The following is a 12,876-nucleotide window of genomic DNA, read 5'->3' as shown; positions in this document are numbered from 1 at the left end:
CTGGCTAATGTGTCCTATTTAGCTAGCTTGCTGTTGCTAGCTAATATGTCTTGGGTTGTTATTTTACCTGAAATGCACAAGGTCCTCTACTCCGACAATTAATCTACAATGGTCAACCGAATTGTTTCTAGTCATTTCTCCTCCTCCCAGGCTTCTTTCTCTGCTTTGCACTTTATATGGCAATTGACATCTAACTTTCATAATAAGGAGTATTACCAACCGACCTCAGTTCATCTTTCAGTTATATGCTTTTATACACCAATGAGGAGACGGGAGAGGTAGGACTTGCATCGCGTTCAGCGTCACAAATAAAACGGACTGACTAGCGAGCGTTGAAAAATAAATGTAGAAATCTATATTATTCAATTATTGCACCCACACTGCTTGCGCGCGCCAAGGAGCGTCTGCGTTGCCAAGGGCTAACGCTTCGAACACACCGACTGTGTCTTTGCATCACTGCTGCATAACATTTTGCGCAGCTAGGCAACTATACTGATGCAGGTATCTTTTGCAGATGGTCGCATGCGGTTGGACACATGGAGGAGTATCGTATTTCGCAGTATCCTCAAAACCGTGTCTTTTTGACACAACTGCTGACAGCTACAGGGACATAAACACAAAAAAATGCTGCTTGGAGACAAGTGTCCAGGATAGTAGGATTGCCAGGTCAGTTTAGTAGTGAGCTTGTGCTAGATGTGGCTAGTTAACATTAGCTAGCTAACCTAGCCAATGAGGTGTGTGTGTGTGTGAGAAATAGTCATAAAAATTATGCTAGTTACTACCCCTGATAGTTACTACCTCTGATAACTTTACCAAATAATCATGTTTGAAAGAGCGTGAGTGTGTATGTCAGATAAATAGTCATATAAATGGTAGATACTACTGTACCCCTGATAATTTGGTGAGATAACCGTGTGTGTGCCTGTGTGTACAGTAGGTGACATGTTCATGATAGCTATCTAATAACTATAGTTATGCTAGGTAATGGTTTGGCTTATCATGTTCATGTCTATGTAGAAGATTCTAGGAGGAAGTGGAGAGGACTCAGGGACAGGTGACAGAGAGAGAGAAGAAGAGGTCTGGGTCAGCAGCCTTGGCGCTTCTGCTACATTCTTTCTTTTCTGGATCCATTTATTGTGCCTATGGCAACGAGTGGCAATTTTACAGCCAGACCCTCTACTACGTCATCCACAAGTGTTGTCGCCACCGGTGCATCAAGACCCTCAACGTCACCTACAAGTGCGACCATCACCTCCACCGGTGGAGTGAGACCCTCTACAACATCATCCACGAGTATGACCACCACCGGTGCAGCGAGACCCTCTACAACGTCTACATCATCCACGAGTATGACCACTACCGGTGCAGCGAGACCCTCTACAACGTCTACATCATCCACGAGTATGACCACTACCGGTGCAACCATGGAAGATGATGAAATGGAGGAAGCACCTCTGGATCTAGGACCGCCTGAGATTATTATGAACCTCACGGAAGTGACCACTGAGGACCTCGTTGAACAGGATGTGGCCGTGGAGACAAACGAGAGAAACAGAGAGAGAAACAAAGAGGAACAACGTCACACCAGGCGTCGTCGGAGGCACCAGCCCCCAGATCCACTCAACTCATTTCAGCAGAGGCTCCTCCAAGTCGTCGAGAGGGATGCAGCCCAACCTGATGCTCACAGAAGGAGGATGAAGAGACCCTCTTTGCCATGAGCCTGGTGCCAACACTGAAGAGACTGCCTCAGCAAAGAAAAACAGTATGGGGTTAAAATGTATCAGCTGCTTTTCGAAGCCGAGTTCAATGGTTAAAAAAAAAAATTACATCACAGGTAGTGTCATAAGTGTTGCGACAGTGAAGTAAAGTAGGTCATTTTTACAGTATACTCATGTAGGGTAATTGGTATTTCAGATCAAAGTATTAATGAGGCAAATGTATAGCTGTTGTTTCTAGGTTAGAAAATATCCCAAAACAACAGTTTGCTGTCTAAATATTTGCCTGTCATATTCATCTTTTGATCTGAAATACAAATTCCATGAGTAAACAGCGAGTATTACCAACTTTAGCGCACTCTTCCAATATTTATGCCTCTAACTACACTATACAAGCAGTATTTATTTAACATTAATCTCACCTTTTATGGTGTTCTATTATGTTAAGCTTGTATGTGTTGTTTTTCTCTTCCCTTTCAGAGATGGAGTCCATTTAGCCGACCAGCTCACAGGAAGGACAGGAAGAGGAGAGGAAGGACAGGAAGAGGAGAGGAAGAGGACAGGAAGGACAGGAAGGACAGGGAGAGGAAGAGGAGAGGAAGGACAGGAAGAGGAGAGGAAGGACAGGAAAGACAGGAAGAGGAGAGGAAGGACAGGAAGAGGAGAGGAAGAGGACAGGAAGGACAGGGAGAGGGAGAGGAAGGACAGGAAGAGGAGAGGAAGGACAGGAAGAGGAGAGGAAGGACAGGAAAGACAGGAAGAGGAGTTGTCTGGGTGTTGTTTTGGCCTCCCTCATTGTACCTTTCTTTTCACACACGTCAGTTCCCTTTTAAATTCAGTCAATTCATAAAGTCATTTGTTTATAAAGTCTTAGGATAGCATTCATTATTAGTGTTACATAGATTTCTGAATTGACAGAATCCCTCACCCTGGTGACATCAGGTAGGTGACCATTTGGCGTGCCCATCTCCATCCGGAGCGGCTCCTGGAATGACCTCCGCAGGTAGTGGTGGAGAACACATGTGGCCTTCACGCAGGCATCGACATTTGAGGGGCTGAGACCAAGCACTCTCCGATACATTCTCCACCGGGCTGCCAGAATCCCAAAGGTGCATTCAACAGTGCAATTCAGTCTGACTGTATCAATAAACTGTAGCCCAGGCCAACTCTACTCTTAGAAAGAATGGTACTATCTACTTAAAAGGGTTCTCCAGGTGTCCCCATAGGAGATCCCCTTTTGGTTCCAAGTAGAACCCTATTGGGTTCCATGTATAACATTTTCCACAAAGGGTTATACCTGGAACCAAAAATGGTTATCCTATGGGGAAAGCAGAAGGACACTTTTGGAACCTTTTTCTCTAAGAGTATGTGAGTACAATAAAAATGTAATGAATGACTAACTGTTTTGAACAACAATGGGTCCTGGAGAAGACTAGCCTACCTTCATCAGGGCAGAAGGCACCTCAACTTTCTTTTCATATTGTAACATTGCATAATTAAAAAATGATTATAAACACACTTTGGGAAAAGTTATAGTCCTAATGAACATTCTGTAAAAGTACATCTGATGTCAAATAGGGACTATTAACTAGAGAGCCCTTTAGCTAGCTAGGTTGCACATACAATAACTGATTGATATTTGATACATTGTTTTTATCAAATGCTTTAAAAATGTACTAGAATGTAGCTTACCGGAGACAAATCGCCAGGCGTTCAACTGGGCTGATGGACCCACACAGACCTGTGCTTTCAGGACTTTAACCATCTCTGGACCCACACAGACCTGCGCTTTCAGCGGGGCTGGTCCCGGCCCAACAGCGTGATCAAGACCACCTTCCTCAACGTTGGTCTCATTGTTGAAAGAGCCTACTCTGCTATCTTGACTATTTATTATTGCATTTCACTCAAACTGCATTTAAGGGACATCATATTATAGGCTCTCACAATTCATTTGTGGATGTCATCGAATAAATAATATACTTGGCAAATAAATGAATAAAACATGTAAAGAAATTATGCAATTAAACTGTTTTTATTATGTAATCCCACATTTTTTTACTGGATATGTGTGCAACAAAAATTCAACATTCACATTTACTACTTTCTGTCAGGTCTACGCATACAATTTGAAGCATAAGTTCGATCCACACAGAACACGCAGCAACTGCCTCTGCAAGGCAAACGCAGCGTTCCATTGGAAATGAATGTACTTCTGGTGTAAGATTGCGCAGCAAGTCCTGCCTCTCCCATCTCCTCATTGGTTTATAGAAGCATAGAAACGATTTGGTTGACCGTTTTATGTGGCTTAATTGTCGGAGTAGAGGACCTTGTGCATTTCAGGTAAAATAACCCAATGTTTATATCTCAGGACAATTAGCTAGCAACAGCAAGCTAGCTAAAAAAGATAAGTTAGCTAGCTAAATTGCCATAAATGTTTAATGCTTTGACGTGTCCCCAAATTAATGCAATTGGTTCAGAGTTCGTTTTGATATTTTAAGTGTGGTGATAGAGTTTGGTGTGGGGGTACAAAATACATTTATGCATGATGGCGCATGCGCGCAGCCGGTTTGGGTTTCGTGTAGTAGCGCTTGGCAACGCAGACGCTCGTTGGCGTGCGCAAGCAGTGTGGGAGCAACGATTGAATAACATGTATGTGTACATTTATTTTGCAACGCGGTGTGGTCAGCATGTAACTGTGGAACAAGTTTCAGTTTTGATTATGGGTGATAGGTACAATTTCCCCGATATGATGTGTATATGACGTGTGTGGCTAGGGCATAAAACACAGGAGGGTTTCAGGAAATCAGTTAAGAGATTATCTGCCATTATAACCACAGTTCTTTCTCTTTCAAAACGTGTTGCTTGTTGGTAAGTTAAATGATTTTATTAGCAATTTGTTGTTTTTTCTCACATTTGTAATTATTAAAGTAACAAACTATGAAGTAACCATATATTTTGGAATATAGAACTGTACATTTATGTGAAGTTCATGATGGCAAGAAAACCTGTCAATTTTAAACTTGCTTCAATCTGCTTTTGACTTCAGAAACTCAATGTAGATTTTGGCTTCATAAACGTCAAAAGTGGTTTGTATTTAACTATGGTGAGGTGCTAAATAGGATGATACATTAGCAAACAGGAAGATATTTTGGGCTCCTTCTACCTGAAGGCGATGCTTTCCTGGTTCCTAACCACCAGGAGTGGTATGACATGCAGGAACATAAAGGGACAGCTGCATTTAATCCTTAAACTGATAGAAAGAAATGACAAAGTAGATCATTTTTCTCCTCTATTGCAGCCAGCGTCATTACAGAAACACCAAGAAGCTCCAATTGACTAGACCTAGAGGAAACCGTGCTATGGTAATCTGAGGCAGATGTAAAATGAACGGTTCAAAACTAAAGTACAGGAAGTATTATGTGATTGATACTAAAGGCTCTATTCAATCTGTGTCGTGGAATTGTTACAAATAGAGCACTAGAAATGTAACGGTAATTTCCTTTTTGTGACGACATCTGCAGCGTTTACCATGAATGCAGTCTACGTTAATGCGGGAACATTGCCTTTACATTTGATGTAACACTGAATTGACTCGATACAGAGTGAATAGAGCCATAAGAAGAGTATTTTGTGTGTGTGAGTGTGGTTGTAAAAAAACAAGTATTATTCATTATTTGTGACTATTCTGTTTTCTACTATTTCTCTGTGAGCTTCTCTTTCTACACTCTACCTTTCTGATGGCCGTAAGGGAGCAAACAAATGGCTGAAAAGCCACAAACAAATGGCTGAAAAGCCACAAACAAATGGCTGAAAAGCCACAAACAAATGGCTGAAAAGCCACAAACAAATGGCTGAAATGCCACCGATGACTGGCTGAAATGCCACCGATGACTGGCTGAAATGCCACCGATGACTGGCTGAAATGCCACCGATGACCGGCTCAAGTGCCACTGTCAGATAAGTAATCTTCTGTCAAGTATACTTTCAATAATGTTCACACAAAGAAGATAGCATATTTTGTGCATTTATGTTAGACAGTCATAATCAATCATTTAATGTTAATGACAGGATATAACTTCATGCATCAAAACATTTGGGCCAAAAGTCTACAATACATTAATTTGAGAAACAATGTCCCCAGGATTATGAAAAGAGAGACAACACTTTCCCAGGGGCAATGGAGAAAAGGAACAGGGTAAGTTACAGCCTAGGTCATGATATACCTCGTCACCATATTAACTGGCCCTAGCACATTCAACAACTAGGGCCTATATTAAAATCACCCAGACTAGTCATTCAAAATAGCATGGTCCCTGGTTGTTACCCTAACATTCAATACAACATGAAAAAGACAGTACAGACATGTTTGTAAATCAGCTAGTACAAAGGCTGGTCTTTGCCATCTTTTTCATGCAGGAACTTATCGATCTCATCGCTCAATTCCAACATCTACGCCTGTGTGGTGAAGGAGAGGATATGGACTGGGAATGTGCAGTCACCACAAGTGTACGTACACATACGCGCGCACACACACAGGGTGGAATGGACATGACATGAAACTGCTTTTTCTGTTGAAACAGATTGATGAAGAAATGGAAGTGACCTGCTGCCAGGAAGAGGAGCACAATGAGGAAATGGACAGGGTATGTGCAGTCACCACAAGTGTACGTACACGCGCGCACACACACAGGGTGGAATGGACATGACATGAAACTGCTTTTTCTGTTGAAACAGATTGATGAAGAAATGGAAGTGACCTGCTGCCAGGAAGAGGAGCACAATGAGGAAATGGACAGGGTATGTGCAGTCACCACAAGTGTACGTACACGCGTGCACACACACACACACACACACACACAGGGTGGAATGGACATGACATGAAACTGCTTTTTCTGTTAAAACAGATTGATCAAGAAATGGGAGTGACCTGCTGCCAGGAAGAGGAGAAAATGGACTGGGTATGATGGACACATTTTGTCTATGAAATTACTTTATTTTATGAATGTGTCAGAAATGTGAGTATTCCTGATTTACCTATATGTCAGTTAGAGCCTCAATTAAGAAAAAGGGAATTCATGTCACTTACCTCTGCTTTTAATGGGGTAACATGTTTTTTTTCTTCTTAGGGGGTAGATCAGCTAGATGTGGCTTCTATCAATGTTTTTGTCTGCATCATTTCCAATCCCCCATATATACTGAACAAAAATAGAAACACAACAATTTCAAAGATTTTACTGAGTTGCAATTCATAGAAGGAAATCAGTCAATTGGAATACATTCATTAGGCCATAATCTATGGATTTCACAACTGGGCAGGGGCACAGCCATATTTTTGTTCAGTATATATTTTTCCAGGGTTTTTCTTTATTTTTACTATTTTCTACATTGTAGAATAATATTGAAGATGTCAAAACAATGAAATAACACATGGTATCATGTAGTAACAAAAAACGTGTTAAACAAATCAAAATATATTTTATTTTTGAGATTCTTCAAAGTAGCCACCCTTTGCCTTGATGACAGCTTTGCACACTCTTTGCATTTTTTAAACCAGCTTCATGAAGAATGCTTTTCCAACAGTCTTGAATGAGTTCCCACATATGCTGAGCACTTGACGGCTGCTTTTTGTTCACTCTGCGGTCCAACTCATCCCAAACCAGCTCAATTGGGTTGAAGTTGGGTGATTGTGAAGGCCAGGTCAACTAATGCAGCACTCCATCAATCTCCTTCTTGGTCAAATAGCACTTATACAGCCTGGGGGTGTGTTTTGGGTCATTGTCCTGTTGAAAAACAAATGATAGTCCCACTAAGCGCAAACCAGGTGAGATGGCATATCGCTGCAGAATGCTGTGGTAGCCATGTTGGTTAAGTGTGCCTTGAATTCTAAATACATCACTGACTGTGTCACCAGCAAAGCACCCCCACACCACCTCCTCCTCCATACTTCATGGTGGGAACCACACACGAGGAGATCATCCGTTCACCTACTCTGTGTCTCACAAAGACACGGCAGTTGGAACCAAAAATCTCAAATTTGGACTCTTTCACCGGACTAATGTCCATTGCTTGTGTTTCTTGGCCCAAGCAAGTCTCTTCTTCTTATTGATGTCCTTTTAGTAGTGGTTTCTTTGCAGCAATTCGACCATGAAGGCCTGATTCACGCACTCTGAACAGTTGATGTTGAGTTGTGTCTGTTACTTGAACTCTGTGAGGTGCAATCTGAGGTGTAGTTAATTGCCGATTTCTGAGGCCAGACTTAGGAACTTATCCTCAGATTGCAGAGGTAACTCTGGGTCTTCCTTTCCTGTGGCGGTCCTCATGAGAGCCAGTTTCATCATAGCGCTTGAAACGTTTTTGCGACTGCACTTGAATAAACTTTCAAAGTTCTTGAAATGTTCCAGATTGACTGACCTTCATGTCTTAAAGTAATGATGGACTGTCATTTCTCTTTGCTTATTTGAGCTGTTCTTGCCATAATATGGACTTTGTCTTTTACCAAATAGGGCTATCTTCTGTATACCACCCCTACCTTGTCACAACACAACTGATTGGCTCAAATGAATAAAGAAGGAAAGAAATTCCACAACTTAACTTTTGACAAGGCGCACCTTAATTGAAATGCATTCCAGGTGACTACCTCATGAAGCTGGTTGAGAGAAAGCCAAGAGTTTGCAAAGCCGTCATCAAGGCAAAGGGTGGCTACTTTATAAAATATATTTTGATTTGTTTAACACTTTTTTTGGTTACTACATGATTCCATGTGCTATTTCATAATTGTGATGTCTTCACTATTATTCTACAATGTAAAAAATAAAGAAAAACCTTTGACTGGTACTGTATATCTTAAATGTAAAATATATATATTTTTCCTTTATTTTCCCTTAACTGTACCACCCCTCCCTAATTGGAGTTAACTAATGGACAACAATACTTAGGTGTCTGCTTCCAGCTTCTACATACTATACTGAACAAAGATATAAATGCAACATGCAACAATTTCTAGTATTGTACTGAGTTACAGTTCATATAAGAAAATCTGTCAATTGACATAAATTCATTAGGCCCTAATCTATGGATTTCACATGACTGAGAATACAGATATGCATCTGTTGGTCAAAGATACCTTAAAAATAAGGTAGGGGCGTGGATCAGAAAACCTGTCAGTATCTGGTGTGACCAGATGTTGATTGTGGCGAGTTGAATGTTGTCCCACGCCTCTTCAATGGCTGTGCGAAGTTGCTGGAAATTGGCGGGAACTGGAACACGCCATCGTACACGTCAAGAGTTGATCAGGCTGTTGATTGTGGCGTGTGGAATGTTGTCCCACGCCTCTTCAATGGCTGTGCGAAGTTGCTGGAAATTGGCGGGAACTGGAACACGCCATCGTACACGTCAATCCAGAGCCTCCCAAACATGCTCAATGGGTGACATGTCTGGTGAGTATGCAGCTTAGAGGAATTGTGTACAGATCATTGCGACATGGGGTCATACATTATCATGCTGAAACATGAGGTGATGGCGGCGAATGAATGGCACGACAATGGGCTTCAGGATCTCATCACAGTATCTCTGTGCATTCAGATTCCCATCGATAAAATGCAATTAGCTTATGCCTGCCCATACCATAACCCAATTGCCGCCATGGGCCACTCTGTTCACAACATTGACATCAGCAAACCGCTCGCCCACATGACGCCATACACGTGGTCTGCACTTGTGAGGCTGGTTTGAAGTACTGACAAATTCTCTAAAACAACGTTGGAGGCGGCTTATGTTAGAGAGATGAACATTAAATTATCCGGAAACCGCTCTGGTGGACATTCCTGCAGTCAGCATGCCAATTGCACACTCTCTCAACTGGAGACATCTCTGGCATTGTGTTGTATGACAAAACTGCGCATTTTAGAGTGGCCTTTTATTGTCCCCAGCACAAGGTGCACCTGTGTAATTATCATGCTGTTTAAACAGCTTCTTGATATGCCACACCTGTCAGGTGGATGGATTATCTTGGCAAAGGGGAAATGCTCACAAGCAGGGAGGAAACACATTTGTGCACAAAATGTGAGCAAAATAAGCTTTTTGTACATACGGAATATTTCTGGGATCTTTTATTTTAGCCCATTAAACACAGGACCAATACTTTACATGTTGCGTTTATATGTTTGCTTTAGGGCATACACATTTTACTGACACAATATATTTTATATTATTTTGAATTTTTTTTAGTTACACCCTTCAGCTACCCTCAACCCCTCCCATCTATCTCTGAAGACTATCCAGTTTTGATATCTAATTGTCATATATTTTTCAAAATAGCTGTGATGTTTCACAAAAGTTCTGACCCTTTCTATTCTCATAGTTTCTACAGATTGTTAAAATATATCATAGTTTGCTAAGAGTATTATTATATTTTTGATCGATTGACTATGACTTTTCAAATCACCCAGCAGTGGTTATAGCAGAGTTAGCTCCAGATAAATGTTGCAATTTTTCAGTCATTCCTGAACCGGCGACCAAAAACAAGCTACATATGGACAGTACCAAAACAAGTGATCTAATGATTCTGTGTCTTCGCAGCAAAATCTGCAGAGCTGGGATGGTTGTATCCTCCATATTTCTAACATTCTATTGTTTGCAAGAATTTTGCAAGAAAGAGTTTTGAATCCGGCATTGTTTTGTGTATCAGTTCATAAACAATGTGCCATGGAATTGGTACATCGAAAATATCTTCCCAACAATGTTGCAACCTGTATGGCGCAGCTGTACAATTGTAAAAATAGCAATAGCAACCGTTTTATTGGTAAACTAGTAATGTAAAGTTGTATTTCTTAGCGATCCAATATGTAATATGGTGCATTTATCATAATTATGTTGTGATCCAGAGAGGTTAGACAAATTATCTAGATCCTCTGAGGCCATGTAGCGATCCAAATTGCGGATTTAAAAGAAAAAATGAATGTTCAGCATCTTTGTTTTTAAACCCTGGATTTCTATCCCCTTGATTATATTGTTAGATCTGATTTTAATAGCTAACATTTAGATGGCCATAATAAATAGATTTGCCGATAGTGGACAACCTTGTTTTGACAGTATTAAACTTTCTTAGAAGTAGCCATTATTTACTATTTTACACCTGGGGTTAAAATACATAACTCTAACCCATTGTATAAGAGATTCTCCAAAATTAAATAGTCCAGGTATTTATATATAAATTCCAGTCGTACTTTATCAAAGGCCTTTTCAAAGTCTGGTATGAATACCAGGCCTGGTTTCCCAGATTTCATAGTTTTCTATTGTTTCCGGTACATGTCTTATATTATCTCCAATGGGCTAACATGTTGCAGTATATAGTCAATTTTATGTGTCTTCACAGATCTCATCAAGCAATCCAAATTTCTGCGTCTGGAGAGAAAGAGAAGATGAAGATGATGAAGCCTAAAAGGTGTCAACTGGATGGATTGTCATCAAAACTTATTTGCATTAAGGCCAGGAAATTGGTGCACAACGCAGCTGTATTTTGCACCTCCACCCAGCACAGCCAGAAGAGGACTGGCCACCCCTCGGAGCCTGGTTCCCCTCTAGGTTTCTTCCTAGGTCCCTGCCTTCTAGGGAGTTTTTCCTAGCCACTGTGCGTGCTTGTGCATTGCTTGCTCTTTGGGGTTTTAGGCTGGGTATCTGTAAAGCACTTTGACAACTCCTAATGTAAAAAGGGCTTTATAAAATGTATTTGATGGATGCACAATGACTTCAAGTCAGGTGTCGATAGTATATAGTATGATTCTTCTTTTGTCTTTGGCAGTCACATTGAAATGTAGAAATATGTTGTTTTGTGTTTATTTTTCCACTCATCTATGGTTTATTGGCCGAGAGCACAAGTGAACACTGGAGGAAATGGTGCTTTATTGAAAATGTTGTCTTGTTGCCCATTTGAGCCACTCATTTCTTATGGTGGGAGGGATGTCGTTCGTGGCTGTTTAGGGCCACCTGCGATGAAGATTGGTAGAGAGCGGGAGCAAGGGAATGAGATTAGATAGGGACATTGTGTTAGGAGTGCTAGCCCTCTCCCCTAATTTATGTTTGGAGCTCATCTGGAGAATCTGCCACTCTGTTACTCTATTTCTAACCAAAAAGTGAACTCTGCATTAATTTAAAAGATTGTATAATAAAGTATCTATTTTTTGTTCATACTGTGGTTGTGTCTTGACCGTTGACGGACCATAGCGATTCAGTTAAAGGTGGTGGCAGCTTGCACACTACTTTGCTCACTCCAGTATTTGGCCCACGATCTTGGATGGTTCAGGTTTATTACAGTAGCCTTGGCTCTATCGGTGTACTGGTTTGTTTTTACTTTTCAACATGAGAAGAAACAAATAAGCATTGAAATAAGTCCTCATCATGGTATAGTTTAAGAGAGAACTGGTTTGAGCTAGCTGAAACATGCATTCAAGTGAAACTACATAAAGTTGTACAGGGGTGGATTGGCCATCTGGCAATTCTGTCAGATGCCAGATGGGCTGGACCATTTTTTAGTTAGGTGGGCTAGTCGAAATTGACACACTCGAAAATATTATTATTTAAAAAAAATTAAGTGACATGGCAATTTCTCTGTTATAATAATATATACTTAGTGTACAAAACATTAGGAACACCTGCTCTTTCCATGGCAGACTGACCAGGTGAATCCAGGTGAAAACTATGATCCCTTATTGATGTCACCTGTTAAATCCACTTCAATCAGTGTAGCTGAAGGGGAGGCGACACCTTAAAGAAGGATTTTTAAGCCTTGAGACAAATGAGACATGGATTGTGTATGAACGGGGTATGGTAGTAAGTGCCAGGCGCATCGGTTTGAGTGTGTCAAGAACTGCAACGCAGCTGGGTTTTTCTGGCTCAACAGTTTCTCATGTGTATTAAGAGTGGTCCCCAACCAAATGACATCCAGCCAACTTGACACAGCTGTGGGAAGCATTGGAGTCTTCATGGGCCAGCATCCCTGTGGAACGCTTTCAACTCCTTGTAGAGTCCATGGCCGGCGAATTGAGTCTGTTCTGAGGGCAAAATGGGGTGCAACAACCTATGTGTTGTGATAATTGTATTTGCTCTATAACCTGTTAGTTCATATACCTTGCCACCGTGACATATAGGCCTAAGGCCGAGCACG

At 41.1% G+C, this 12,876-nt stretch overlaps 1 long non-coding RNA gene across 2 annotated transcripts; it reads left to right on the top strand.

Annotated features, from left to right (window-relative positions):
• Positions 1–190: 190 nt before the first annotated feature.
• Positions 191–3,711, top strand: LOC129839441 (uncharacterized). 2 transcript variants are annotated; one of them, XR_008757025.1, is made up of 3 exons: positions 191–666; positions 1,018–1,809; positions 2,196–3,711. It is a non-coding gene; the product is annotated as an uncharacterized LOC129839441 (long non-coding RNA). The 2 variants fall into 2 exon arrangements; XR_008757024.1 differs by having other exon boundaries at positions 196–666; positions 1,018–1,762.
• Positions 3,712–12,876: the final 9,165 nt, after the last annotated feature.

Source organism: Salvelinus fontinalis, chromosome 40 (assembly GCF_029448725.1).
Source record: "Salvelinus fontinalis isolate EN_2023a chromosome 40, ASM2944872v1, whole genome shotgun sequence".
NCBI classification, from domain to species: domain Eukaryota; kingdom Metazoa; phylum Chordata; class Actinopteri; order Salmoniformes; family Salmonidae; genus Salvelinus; species Salvelinus fontinalis.
This window is presented reverse-complemented; position numbering and strand designations above follow the sequence as displayed.